A 13,498-nucleotide genomic window follows, 5' to 3' on the forward strand; every position below is an offset into this window, starting at 1 on the left:
AAAATGAAATAATGGACCATAGGTGATAAGATATGGGTCCTAGTAGATATAGGATTCGATGTACCAAATTTTATAAAGGATGTACCAAATTTTGTAAAGCGTGTACCAAGGGTTCCAAAGTGCATCCCAAGGTGGGGATTGACCTCCAATCATTTCCTTATGAGTTCCCAAATGACATAATGGACCATAGGTGATAAAATAAGAGTCTTGGTAGAATTAGGAATGGTTGTACCAATTTTTATAAAGGATGTACCAAATTTTGTAAAGGATGTACTAAAGGTTCCAAAGTGTGTCTCGAAGTGGGGATGGGCTCATCATAGATAATGAATTAGTAACATAGACACACATAGATTCTATTTAAAAATATATCCTTATTAAAATGATAACAATGAGGACCACTTTGGAAATGCCTAGGAAATCTAAGTAGAAGCTTTTATTGCGTGGGAAGTAACAATTTGTTTTGCCATAAGATTACAGAAATCCACGTTTGTTTCATTGCCAAAACTCATCCTCATCAAGATGCACACAATTATTTGATTCATTACTCGAGCTCTTCGTCTAACATATAAAATTAGAGCTATATTCTAGCATCATAAGGTGATGGGTTACTTTTATGTTAGATAGAACTTTGTTGTTATCCTCTGTGTTTGTTGTGGTAGCATTGAAGATGTAATACCTTGCCTTTTGAATTAGCATACGATTATTCTCTTCTCTAATTTTTAAAACAGTTGTCACATATTCCACGATGTTACGATGGGCCATAGTTAATGAATTCCTTCGTATTATTGGGCAATTTAGCACACGAAGATCCTCTACCAATGCATTCGACTCATCAACACATTCATACCATTCACGGTGTAACTTTGTATAATATGCTCTCTTATCCTTATACCATAGGCCTCCATAGCTATATGGTTCCCCTAACACCAAATGTAGATTGTTTCACTTGTGGAAACTAATCAATTGATTTTTCCAATTTATCGCATCAAAACACAATTTATAACCTAATTCACTATTCTAAAGTAGCTTGTACACGATTAAAAAGTGGTTTTAGTACAAACTATTGTAGTATAGTGGTTTTTAGGTGTCGTCGACTAGGATGGATTGTTCTCAACAATTAAGGCTTGAATGAGAGGAGATACAACCTCTAAGCACACTATCTGACATTGGTAAATTAGACCAATTGTATAATCCATTATATGCATGATAGAGGTGTAAAAATAGGTGGGGCAACCATCGTTCATTCCATATCTGAAACATTTACAGTGCACCACACATTTGGAGGCCAAATTTGGAGTGATGCTTTAGCGAATCCACATTGGAAAATAGTTTGGTTTCTTAGTTTAGGTGGTGACCGAATGTGTTTTTAAATTCCATTCAAATGTTTATTTAATGTAAAGATTATAACATTTAATTTATAGGTATTGCAATCATGTTCATCCACTAAGTTCATGTCAATACCCTAAATTGAAATGAAGTGTTCTTATTTTGTAGTTATTCCACATGGCCAATGAAGTATATTACGTTGTTTTTGTTGGTCGAAAAAACAGTATTTACAACTCCTGGCCAGAATGTCAAGAACAAGTCATTAGGAATAAAGAAAGGTGTATAAGTCATACAAAACATTCAAAGAGGCTAGATGGGCTTGTGTGTTCTATGATCTATGTTGGAACCATACGGAAAACACATCCATGACAAATGTTGAAGAAGAGATAAATATCCCAACTATAATGGAACATAATGGGGATAATGGAATGCATTTGGCAAAGCATCAACATTTCCTTACTCCTTTCATCATGGGTAGCCTTTTCACTATTGTTTTTATGTGGATTATATCAAAATATGAAAAAAAAAATTGTATGAATTTAAGTCTTTCATGTAAAATATATGTACTAATAAAAAAAAACTTGTATGGTAAATAAGGTTCAACGTGTAGAATCATCTTTCTCAAAATTGACAAATTGAAGTTAAAATTAGGGTGACTAATCATGTATAAATGATTGGGATAAAAATTGATAATATAAACCAATGCATGGTAAAGTATTAGGTAACGACAATGTTTGTCTAGGTGTGGGCCAGAAAGAAAACTAGGGGCACACCCTTCATGTCATAAGCATCCCCATGGGTATGATAACATTTGTTTCGTATGTTATATGTAGTACACAAAGTAAGGTCCCACCTTTAATTTCACAAGCATGCCTATATATCAAAGCATTTTATTCGTATGCTATATGCATTACTCAAAATAAGGGTGTACCATTCATGCAAGATGCATGAAAGTAGGTGAAAACCTAATTGTTGTTATTCTATGTGTAGTAGCAAAAAGATAGGCATGCCTATTCTACACGCGGCATACCTTCAAAGTAAGTATATAAGAAGTGTGGGTTAAGCAGTATGGTAACAGGAGGCAGGCCCAAAGCATGAAGGGTTGGCCTTTGACATTCACATTTTTATTTAATGCATGGACAATTGCTTCATATGCAGGAAAACTAAAAATATAGAGGCACTACCTATTAACATGCAAAATCAACCAAAATTTAATTCACACATTCAAAATAACTAAAACAACATCATAATGAACATCACAATTACACATAAATATTGTATATACAATTGATAATTGTTAGAAGAGATTATACAGTTTTGTGATGATTAGTGAAAGCATGCATGCACATAACCATTAGAAAACCTAAAATTAAAAGGAGCTTAACAATTTCCTGAGAACAAGAATTTAAAAAGTTGTTACATAATCCATGAAATTGTCTTCACCACACATAAGCATTAGGTTGTAAGACCGCTACAAATTGAGATCACTCATCTCCATTACCCAATGCAACTCTGTCTTCTTCATCACCACCATCATCATCAACATCTTCCTCTCATTTGTATCCAATGGTGTAGGAGGCAAAGCATCAAGATGCAATGCTTACCATGCGGCAATCAAATGATCGCATTGTTGACACATAATCTTCAATTGTTTGGTCTTTGCCTTACACGTTGTGTAAATGTCCCAAGCTGGGAACTTTTTCTGGACCTACTCGAAGATGAGGCTTTAGTTTGTTTCTCCATTGAATATTTCATGTGCATAGGTTACATGCATGACATTGACTCATATGGCAATTACTTGGAATCCAACCTTACATTTTGTAAAAGCAAGAAAATAGTTGAACCATATGGTAACACACATGTACTCACATTACTACGACATGCCTCGATCATGTTATGGAAAATAAGTGGGGCAAATTGATTTTATGGCGACATGCCATGTAGAAAAAAATGTGCAGCACATATAGTGTAAACTCATTAAAATAATTTTTCTTATTCAAGATGGTATGAAACAATATAAGGATGAGAATCCTGTATTTTGGCAAAAGGGAACTGCATTCAACACTTGTACCCAACTCAAAAGAATGGTTGCATAATTCCCTTTTTATTGTGTTTGACATTGCCATTATATCAATATTTGTAATACAAAAATTAATTGATTTCTTAGGTGCTTCAAGATCGAAGGTGTGTGTAATAAGGGATGGAGATACACATAAAGAAACCCCCTTGAATGAAAAGTGAAACGAATATTTGTCATGGTCAACATTTGTGATATTGTTATAGGATGCTTGCACATGAGTTAGATAACATTCTTACGTTAACTGTATAAATGGTCTCAATTTGTAAAAGTCGAGTAACTCAACGACATCATGTTCCTCAAAACCAACAATTAGTATGACACGCTATACAACAATTAGACATTTTGCTCTGAGTTGATCGCATTTGTTCTCATTTGGTGGATGGCGAGGTTTGAAAAGGTCATGTGGGACTGCCTCAGGTGCAGTTGAAGTTGACCCATGTCTAACCTTCTTTTTAAGAGCCATGATGTTTGGTGCTCATAATGACACTACATATCGAAGATTAAAGAAAAAGTAAGTGATGCATGGTAATGATTAAAAGTATAAAATCATTCCATCCAACCCAAACAAAAATTGCTTAAAATGAAGTTCATGCAAGTCCCAAAAAATCAGTTGCAACATCCAAGTTAAAATATGTTTAGAATGGTAATGAATTGAAAATGTTATGGAATGGAGTATGAAAGACTAACTTTATTAGTGTTGCAACAATAGTAACTGTATTGGAGCATGGATGAGAAATTGTAAGAGTGAAATGTGGGTGGGTTAACTATAATGGAAGAAATTGGTGGGTGGAAGCTAATGGTTATGATGTGCAATGGGTATAGGTGTAATAAAAAGTGTTAATGGGAATGAATGAGCGTTGATGAGGAATGTGATGTAAACCAAATTGAGTAGATGGTTCAAGTTGGAATGGAACTAAGGCTTTCAACATACATAAATAGTACATACATTTAATGTTTCATAATGAGTGCAGGGTTATAAGTCACTCAAGTTGAATGGGATGAGACTACATGAATGGAGTCTTCTCTTACTTGTCACGCCCTACATTCTGGGCAACTTAAAATTCTACTCGTGACCTTAGGTCAAAGGTCCTGTCCCTAATGGTTACTCCTATCCACGCTGGCAATCAATCAAAACACCTTAAAATTTTATTTATTTTTTCTTTTTCAATAAAGCGTCTAATCCTAAATAAATTTATTAAGCTAAGATTTATTGCAACATGTTATTTTATTTTTCCAAAACCAACCATCACACTATTTCCTATTCACAAGTATAATCAATTCGCCTGTCTTTTTTCCACCTCAGGTGATAACCCAAATAGTTACAATAATCTTTAAGTCAAAAAGAATATTTCCAAAAATGTTTTACAAACTAACAAAATATAATTTAAGTTACAAAAGTCTATATAACTCCAATCAGTACATTTCAAAAAGGTAATATAAATGCAAAACAGCCAATATTATGGTTCTTATACTTTCTAGAACACTTCTTATCCTTTTCTAGTTCCTCAGAAACTATATTTGCATCTAAGAATTTTAGAAAATAAAGGGATGAGCATCTCCACATTGCTCAATAGGGTGTTTTCCACCGAAATGGGTTAGAAATTCTGGTCAATAAAGCATAACCATATGTCAAAATATAATATTACATTTGTATTACATACTAAAAGAAACCCAACCATAGAAATTTAAACCAATCAAAATTATCATTTTTCTTATTCAATCATATGTCTAACATATCAACAATTCTAAATTTAAAAATAAATAAGTCATTTTAGTCTTGAATAATATATTCAAACATACATTTGGTAAATAATACAAATCATTTTTCCAAATGCAACCATGATGCAAATACTTACACGCAATCATGCAATGCACTGTCGTTCTTGGGTTTTCACCGAATGATATATGTCTGTATCCAAATACACTCCTCATTTGGAGTCTTCCCGAGGTAAACTTTTGGGTCTTTCACCCTAGGAATCTCACTTCCTTCTTAATTTGCCCTCTTTGGGGTCATTTCATTTCTCATTTTTCTTTTTCATTTTTTTTCCCTCTTCGATGTCTTTTCATTCTCATTTCCATTTTGCACAACCATTTCTTCAATTTTTTTTGTTTTTCTTCACACAACCATGATGAATATGAAGTGCAATCAAATCATATTTTAACATCCATAATTTTCCAGGACATAATTTTATTTACTCGCATTATGTGTCATAATTTCCAACAATCCACACAACTATTTTTCTTCACTTTAATCACCACAAACATCAAAGAAAATTCACAATTAATTTGTATAGCATCAAAACATAGTTTTAAACCTTAGCCACATAAATTCTATTTTTTCCTAACATGCTTAATAATCTCCAACAACCAATATAACAATATTTTTTCTTCAATTAAATAACCACACATATCCAAGAAAATTCTCACTAATACAAATATCAACAAAAACACAATTTATGTCATAATTTATTTATCTCCAATAATCTCAATAATTTTAACACCTAGTACAACAAATTTCCACAAATAAGCCACCACAATATTCAGGAAAATTTTTTCTAATAATTCAAATATTAACGAAAACACAATTTATATCATCATTTTATTTATTTATAATAATATCAATATTTTTTAATAACTAATACCACAATTAAGCCACCACAACATTCGGGGGAAATTTTTCAATAATTCACATATTAACAAAAACCCAATTTATATCATCATTTTATTTATATCGAATAATATCAATAGTTTTAATAACCAATACAACAATTTCCCACAATTAAGGCACCACAACATTCGGGGAAAATTTTTCCAATAATTCACATATTAACAAAGCACAATTATACCTTAATTTTTCTTATCTCTAATAACATCAATAATTCATAGTACTCAATACAACTATTTTTTCCCCATATTTAATCTTTTCAAACATTAGCAAAATTCCAAGAAAAATCCGTAAATCATGAAATAAAATTATTCACAACAATAATCACACTTTGAATACTACAAATAACATCTATTATCCCTCAACAACACAATATATAAATTTTTTTCCAAAGAAAAAATATTAAATCAAAGTTTTAGGGTTAAACCACCCTACCTTAGATTTGAAAATATAACCATGAAAACAAAAATTGGACTTTGTAGGAATGTTCTTTCAATATCCTTCCAAAATTTTACGTGAAACAAACGTCATTTGGTACATCCACCGACGTTCCAAAGCCGGCGACCCTTTTCCCCACTCTCAGTTAACTGCATCTCTCCTATTTCTCTCTTTTATTTTAATTTTTTTTCTCCTTTTTAACTCCCCTGCAACTAGCCCACTTCCTTATATATATGCTTATTAAAACAAACCCAAAATGTCACACATATCCCTTCTTCAATAAATTAAAACCATTATTCTTTAATTTTCATCCCATAATTATAAATTATACCCAACTTATGATTTTCCACCTTACGAAAAATACTATCGTATTTTTAATTAAATTACTACAAGCCTAATCTTCAAAAAAATATATATATAATTTGACTTTAATTGTTTGAAGCATTGTTACTCTAAAATTCACTTAAAACATGATATAAATAACTATTAACAAAATTCAATTCCATAAAATATTAAAAACATAAAATAATTTTCGACAACCAAGAAGTTGAAATTGTAATAACCCTTAACCCGTTAATTTTACCAATATTTATTTACCAACAAAAATTTAAACAATATACTGAAACTTCATTCCATAAATTCACATTTAATTAATTTATTCCTTTGTATTTTATTTTTTTTTCTAAATTCACATATAGTAATTTAATCTTAATTTAATTTAAATTCAATTATGTTTGATGTTTTGTAATTCTATAAACTTTAATTCTAATTATAAAAAAAATCAATTTTTTTATAATTATCTATTATAACAATTCGATATAATATAAATTTTTACCAAATTTTTCTTCCTCCAGTTCTCTGATAATTACCCGATAATAATTAAATTAACTCTCATAACATACTTAATATTCAAATTTTCAAAACCTAATCTCAATTATTTGATAGTTAAATTTTTTCTCCAAATCTAAATTTAATTTCTAAAATTCCCACTCCTTACATCTGACATGGCAAAATTTTTAAACTATTGACTTTTGACTAACTTTTCCAAAATCTCTCCCAATTATATACTAACACGTGGATCTTCACCACTCTTTTTAACCATTTGACCCATAATTTTATGAAAAACTTTACGCTCCGAGAATCTAACGTGTCCTTAAAAACCCGGTTATTACACTACCATTTGGGAGTATGATTATGTGCAATGACTAAGAAGTGATTATGTGGTAGGTGCATCATAAATATTGGTAGGTAATAGGTTAATTGTAGTTATTAATGGTCCACTTGGTATTACTATCAAATAAGTGGTTATGTATGTAGTGAGAAACATATGATAGAAGACTTGATAAGGTAAAGTCAGGAAGCCTTTAGAGCAACTAGAGTTATTCGATGTCTTGCAAAGAATTGGAATATATTATCACTTCAAGGATGAAATAAAGACAATAGTGAATAGCATATACAACCAGTATAATCTGGACATTGCAGGAGGATATTATAAGAGGATGTCCACAAAGGTTAACACACCCATAACAATAACTGATGATGTTGTAGTGAAATAATAAAAGTATGCTTGTAAAATCTAAACATTGTACAAGCTTGCATGTGATCAAATTTCTGAAAAGTTTTAAATTGTTGGGGTTTGCCATGCGGAAAGGAAAATAGACATGGTATATTATACAAATATATATGGTATGATATAACATGTTAAACATTAGAGGCAAGTGTTGATCTTATAGTGAACAAGAAGCTTTGTTCAAAGCTTAAGCTCTCCATCAATCAATCAGATATTGCATAGTCATTATATATATACAGTATATTTGATTTGAAACAACTCCTTGTTGCATTACTTATCCTACAACTGTGATTTGTTGTTACCTTTGCTATAACTTCTTGGGAAAGGAATAACATCTGCAACATCCACAAGGCAAGTGGTGAGAAGCACAACATGTTCAAATGCAATGCTCAAGCCCCAATTTTTCATAGTTCCATGTCTTCGAAGCTCCATTTACCATTCATTCATCCTATAGTTATTTCATAGCTTAGATTTAAAGTGTAAGGATGACATAACCTCGTACTCAATATACTCATTATGTCCTCAATTTGGCTACCTCTGATCAGCATCCCAACCTACAAGTAATAGGAATGAAATTCAAAGTTTCTAGGAAGAAAGGAAGATTTAGGAGAATTTGTACCCTTACCTTTGGTATAATCATATCAAATGTGGCAATTGTTTTCCAATCTTCATTCACTCACAGGTAAAATGGCTTAATAGTTGCCATTATTATACACATATAGTAAGTAGTAATAATAGTTGAGATGTCACACCACTTCCCTCATACCATCCAATTATAAATATTAGATGTCTCAAAATGTATACATACCTTTCATGTTATTTGGTTAGAGAGATGGTCCACTCGACCATTGTCTCAAATTTATTCTTGGTAACCTATTTTAGAGCATCTACTATTTGTGTGTAAGATATCCTTTCAAATGTGCTTGATATGATTGATTAAAGATGGTCCACATTGGTTTTGTCAAATAGCTTAGATTAAAAAGTTGATCTTTGCCACATGTTTGGTGGACTCGTATCTGTCTACTTGGAATTTAGGGCCAAACGATTACACATTCCCATGAAAACAAGCATAGCTCTGGAAATGAAGGTGGCTAACCCTACAAACCCAATTGAAACAATCAAAGTTCAATCATGAATACTCGACCTGCATAAAAGAAAAAACAAAAAATTAGCACACTTAGCCAATAGCTTAGATTTATACCATAAGCATGACTCATCATGTTAGTCTCCCTTAATCTAATCGTCACAGTTAAGCAAAGGCACATCAACATCCAATTGACCTCTAGTATGTAAACTTGTCTAGGTATTTTTTTTGTGACGTATGAACAATTTTCACATGAGGAAAACGGTTTAATGCACAACACTGGCTTATAATGGAGAATGTAGCTGAGATAGTAGCCTAACTTCGTACAACAGCTGCATCCATCCTTTTGATGGTGTTGGGCTCATGGTTAGAGAGAGAGAGAGAGAGTGAGAGAAATGTGATTGGAAGGAAATATGAGTTATGATTCATTAAGAAGACTGTGAAAAAGAGAATGTAGGAAGTAAACAACAACTACTACGAAATAGGCAAGTGATGTGTGTGCAAACAAGTTACAAAATGCATTTAATGCTCTTTACCATTCTGTTAATTTGTTTCATTACCATTATTTAAATTTGGACCCTAAATTTATTTCAATAAGATTTCCTTGTCCAATCTGTTTCTTCCATAAATTCATCTCATATAATTGTTTTTTCTTAAAGCAACTACTTTTATATTCCAAATCTTATTTAAATTTTATCTAAGAATCATAATTATTTTATACACATTGAAAAAAAAATCCAAAGTCCTTGAATTATTCTCAACCACATTAAAATTTGAATGCTTGTCATTTTTAAGTGTAGACAACAAATATGGGAGAAAAAAAAGCAAGATCAGTAATAAGAAAAAGGAAAAAAAAATATACTACTGGACGTACATGTTATGAAAAATATTGAAACTAACATTACTAAAGCATGGTAGAACCCTTGGAATGACCTCACTAAAACCATCAATGCTAGGAATAAAATCCATTCTAGGCCCAATCCAGTTAAAAGCCTTCATGATGCTAAACTCTAGGCCATGCTCTACACCTTCAACTATAAAGAATGAAAAAAAAATATTGAGAAGGTTGTATGATACACATGCATGCTAAGAAATATCCAAATTGATGGATAACTTCACTTACCATAAACCAACCTCTCAATCAATTGTTTTGCACATGCATAGGACCACCTCTACTTCTCAATTGGACAACAAATGCAGGGGGGCATCTTCTTTGAGGACATATTAAGTGGGATCAATATCTCATATCACAATATACAAATTTGATTCATTCCAACAATAACACAAGAAGAAAGCAAATAACAAATAGCAAATGATAGCTTCAAAAACAATTTCTAATTCTCATTTTGTAAATAGAAATAATAAAGCAATGAAATGTCCATTGTGATCAAACCAAGAAGAAAAGTCTTTGCATTAGAGGTAAAAACTTGTACCAACTACCCTAGATCTATAGGGTTCGAAAGGAAAGAAACATCTAAATGCAAGCTAATTTGAAAGAAAAACACTTGATGAAAACCATAGGTGATTTTCCAAACTTAATTATCAAATGAAAGCACCTTTTGATTGTAATGGACCATAGATGCTCGAGTCTGAACCACTTAATGAAGAGCCTGAATCACCATTAGAGGTGCTTCAACTACTGCATCTATTTACTATTGAAGTTGAGACGACTAAAATAATTGCCTTATAAGGTTCTACTAGTACAGAAGATTGAGAGGGTTCTGAATCTTCTCAATTTAGCTTCTCATAAAAAAGTCTTGTCTGCAAGCTTAAGTTACAAAGAATGAGTAGAGCAAAACTATACTCTTAATAAAGACTAATTTATGGAAGCAAAAATAAATTGTCAATATTATACCAAAAATAAGTATAAGTCGTTTACTATAGTTTTATATATAGTGGGAGGGGATATTAACTAACTTGGTAGTAAAATGAACCATGCATCCACTTGAGGTTGAGGTATTTATAACTTATCCCTTCATTTGTACCATAAAGAAGGCATGGCATAGCCTCAAATTCTATTATTCAGTACAAATGGTGGGGTAAGAGTTTTAATTAGAATGTATAGTTAAAGAACTTAATGAAATATAACAAATTGTGGATGAATTGTGAAGGTTACCCACAACTATTATGCATTGTTGGTCAGCCAAATATTAGCTGTAACAATTTCACCAACTTCATTTTCGTTATCGAGAACCATTTGAATTACAAATTTTAAGTCTTTCAAGGCTCATGCATTTCTATACATCAAACTTATGTTAGGTCCCACATCCCAATTACATTTGAACTATAGATTTCAAAATCAAGGCATAACATCATATGCAATGACTTACAGAATTAATGGCTCTATTAAGACCACTTTTTATCTCAATGTTGCATATGGAGAATAGCATATATCCTAGTATAACATATGCAATAACGAGCATGATTTGTGTCATATTATTAACATAAGACCCAATTAGGCTTGAAAATAAATACATGAATCAAAAATACAATTTTAACTTACAATTTAGGATCTCCTACTCTATCTACATATTGTGGATATAAGTTCTTTATATTGACATCATTATGCTTGAATGGATTTTTTAATAACTACAACATAAAGCCAACAACTTTGGAAACTTCATTAACAAAGTGAATCTGTTGCATGCTTTGATATGATGAAAGCAAATCCACCATTTTAGCCTCCAAATTAATGACCATGATCACTCATTCATTAAATTGGAATAAAAGGATATAAAACTATAAAACATACAATCATCATAATTAATAATGAAGACATAAATATTTAAAGTATAATTTTGAAATTATAAATATTTGTCATCAATCTAATGCATGTCCTTTATGTGTAAAATAGGATCACCAATGAGTAATCAATACCATAGCCAAGCATTACCTGGTTGCAGCCTTCAAGATCAACACAATAGCCACCTAATCTTTTCTTAAGTGTTGATTTTGACGTTGACTTGTTCATTGAACCACATATTTCCTATAAAAAGTAATTGATATCATAGTAACATAATGTATGACTAAAGTTATACAAGTGTCTTATATTAAGGACAAGATTTGGTGTAATCGAGAAAGAAACCTTACCTCAAAGTATGAAGACAAAAATAGTCTATGATAGGAATTCTCTTCTTTTGCATTCATGTACTGGCATAGCATGGAAATCACCTACTTAATGCCTCTTCATTTGTTAGAATGATGGATGGAAAATTAGGGGTTTTTTTTTTCTTTATTTATCATTCGAGTCATTTGGGGTTGTCACGAGTTGTGGTTGTGAAAAAATGAGAAACAAAATAGGTTTGTTAGAGTTAAGGTTTGGTTGAAGAGAGGAGAAGACATTTGGGGATAAATCTCAAAATGGTTAAATATTTCTTATTATATTAGGGTAACATTTATTTGGTTAAATGTTTCTTATAAAATCTTAATATCCATATTTTTTTTGGCAACTATTTAAAAAAAAAAACCAATCCATGTGGATTGTCTAGTTGGATGGTGACATGTACATGAGTCATGTCATCAACTTAAGTGGTTAGTTGACTTGGACCTTACTCACGTGGCTTTCCCAAGTGGGTGATCCAACTGGAAAAAGTGTTAAAGTATAAAGGACATTTTTGGAAGGGTCTCAACATTACTATTACAGTGTATTTAATACATTTATTTTCCCCAAAATCCACTAACCTTCAAAAGTAAAAAGTAAAATTCCCAAAAGGCAAATTTTTGCCCCCCGGTGTATGGTTATAAAAATTTCTCTTGAATAATTCAATGGTCTTATGAGGTTAATTAATCAATTAGGACCCATTTTAGGTTAGATAAACAACTCAAGCCCTTGGTAGGCTTAAGTCACTTTAGCCAAAGTAAGAAAGCCTATAAATACCCCTTAGGAGTTAGGGTTTATGTCACCTTTGTAGTGTCAAGATCAAGTTATCAGGCGAAATATCTTAGGCTTGTGAGGCTCTCATTATAATGAAACCATTGTTCATTGAAAGCAATTGATTTGGGAATGCCCAAATCACAAGGAAAGTTTTTAAAGCACTATTATTCTAGATCCTTATGATAAAAAATTATTTTTTCTTATATTGTTAGGATCTAAAAGCTCTAAGGAGTATTCATGTACCTAACATGAGCTTTCATGTAGGGAACAAAGTGATTTGGGGTTCCCTACACCAGTGGTCCCTTATTTGAGCTCCTATTTCATAGAAGCATGTTTATTTTGAGTGATTTGGGTTTTTGGTTCAAAAATGTACATAAGGGTGTTTTGGTAAAAATGTAAGGTTACGCTACATCTTATGAATTGTCTTGCTTGAAAGAGTTAATTAATTAATTAGAGCTTAT

The sequence above is a fragment of the Vitis vinifera genome, chromosome 12, assembly GCF_030704535.1.
Source record: "Vitis vinifera cultivar Pinot Noir 40024 chromosome 12, ASM3070453v1".
Lineage (NCBI taxonomy): Eukaryota > Viridiplantae > Streptophyta > Magnoliopsida > Vitales > Vitaceae > Vitis > Vitis vinifera.